Source organism: Puntigrus tetrazona, chromosome 10, assembly GCF_018831695.1.
Source record: "Puntigrus tetrazona isolate hp1 chromosome 10, ASM1883169v1, whole genome shotgun sequence".
Taxonomy (NCBI): Eukaryota; Metazoa; Chordata; class Actinopteri; order Cypriniformes; family Cyprinidae; genus Puntigrus; species Puntigrus tetrazona.
The window spans coordinates 14,316,885-14,319,384 of NC_056708.1; the positions used below are offsets into that span (position 1 = coordinate 14,316,885).

The 2,500-nt window shown below is 37.4% G+C and overlaps 1 pseudogene; it reads left to right on the forward strand.

The window, feature by feature from the left end:
* Positions 1-240: 240 nt before the first annotated feature.
* LOC122352442 overlaps positions 241-2,500 on the forward strand; it is a 14,558-nt pseudogene continuing 12,298 nt past the window's right edge.

Below are 2,500 nucleotides of genomic sequence, written 5' to 3' on the forward strand. Positions count from 1 at the left end.
CGATAATTTAGTAGCTCTGAATAGATGAATGCATAGACGACCCTGCAGATATAATGGATAACAATACTTCATGTATTGCATTGAACTGAGTGGGCTGGTGCTGAAAGATTAAATGAAACAATGTGATTGAAGGAACCAGATGGTAGGCTGGACAGTGTTAGAAGATCATGTGTACTACGTGTCTATCTGCCGTGTAGTTTTTCAGAGGGCAGGTCTTTGTTGAAAATAGCAGCTCTGGCGATGGCAGGCTTTGTCTGGAAGGTGCTGATGTCTATTTTCTAGAAAAGCGATGAGGTGATGGCTGACCTTTTCTGCCCGAGATGACGATGCCTGAAACACATACACTAAAAGGACTACTGAAAGTGTCGTTTGTATTTTATAGAAAATAATATAGATATTTAGACACCTTCACACCACTGTTATTGTTAGTTTAAGGAAGGTATTATGATGCTCTTCATTTTCATTTCGATTGATAAAATATAATAATTCGTTGTTTAGAAATTACATGATGATTTATTTCATTTTGGATTTTATTTTATAATCCTTTTTGTGAAAATAAGAGAAGATTGTACATACTCTGCTGCAATCATCCACAATCAATAATTTCTTATTTTTTCTTTGCTGTATATACAAATTTGATCGTTTTATATTCATTTTATGATTTAAATTCTAAGACATTTTTTCAAAAAATGAAGTAATATAAACTATCAGTCTTAAAAAGGATTAGTACTATGTTAGTGTGACAATGTGTTATTACAAGTGTTTTTCTAGGGTCCTGTTTTATAACTTGGCACCTTTTGTCTTCAAGTGGACATATTTGTTGCATGCTTTGTATGTAAATAGCTGAGTGCAGCCTGATACACAGTGATATAATGCATTTTCTAGAATATAACATACAAGCCAATTTGTGCCACCTGGGCATGAGATGCTCCTTGTCATTCTAGACATGTGCCCACGATACTGAACTTGCACTGATCTTCTTAAAGCTCCTCGTGTTCCTCCTCACTGGCGTCCCACTTAGCCTCACAACCCCTGTTGTGTTTCTAGTCTCCCTCCTCACCTATATAGATGAGAAAGGGGCCAGTATAAATAACTATATCGTCATAAACACAGAAAGAGACGACGAGAGACCAAAAAGGTAGACAAGGTAATAACTATGTGCATATTTGCTGATTTAAGTTCTGCTCTGAATATATTAGTCCTAGCAGTGACTCTGATTTATTTGTATGTGTGGTTTCACATTATTTTGAAATGATTTGATGAATTTGTATTTATTCTGTCTCTATCTATCTATCTATCTATCTCTCTCTATCTCTATCTATCTGAAAAATATTTGTTTTATTATTTTGTGCTATATCTGTCTGTCTTTGTCTATCTGTCTGTCTGTTGATGTCTGTCTTCTATGTATCTGTCTATTGGTCTGTCTATCTTTCTATCCTATCTCTCTATCTATCTTATCTATCTATCTATCTGTCTATCTATCTATCTATCTACTCTATCTATCTATCTATCTAAAAGAATATATTTATTTTAGACTTGAACTGTCTGTCTGTCTCTGTATCTATCCATCCATCCATCATTCTGTTGTTTCATCCTCCATCACAAAAATGTAATTATGTATTAGTGTATAATAATAATATGCTTTTAATGTTTTAAAACAGGAGTGGACGTTCTTTGTTGGTGTTCTCCTTTATCAAAAGCTAAAAGCGGAGGCCAGTGACATCAGGCTCATTTAAATTGGGGCGTTCGGCACCTGTTGGTGACACCTGAACACAGAACAGAAAACGTGTTTGCGTGATTCGATAGTAGTAGAGTGCTTTTGCTTTTAAAATCTGTTTTGGAGTAGATCGAGGTCAAAGGTACGATAATGTGATGTGTGGGATTTTCCCTGCAGCCAGAGCATCATGTGGCCAGCCCTCCTAGTGTGTCAGCTCGTCCTGATTCTCCAATCAGAGGCTCAGGGTCCTGCCTCACCCACCCAACATTCAGGGACCCAGGTCAGTCCTCTCCTCTTTATGCATCTTTAATTCTCTCATTCACTATCTCACCTTTCATTTCTTTTGGAACCACAGGAACCGGGACCACCCCAGCAATTTGAGGAGTGTGTTTTCTTAAACACGCTGTATTTTTCAATGCACTGCGTCCTTCTTTTTGAGTTATAGTACATGTAGTTTTAAATGTCCCCGTGCAACATAAAAGGCATCATACATTTCCATACCAAAGATGTGCAAAAGATGTGCTTTTTTTCTGTTACAGCCAACTCTGATATCACAGTTGTGTGTGGCACAAACAGCATGGAGCTTCAGATTTTGCTGTACCCTGTACTTCTATGGCTATAATGAATCCTTGGCGGCTCTTAATAGTCAGTTTGGTAAACCTGAGTGCAAAGGAATCGCTGACTGGACTGTCGACCCCACCTATAATAAAAAATTCCAGTTCTACATCACTGAACCATACATATCCGACCTGTGCCAATAAGCTGACGGTATGACTTTTTTCA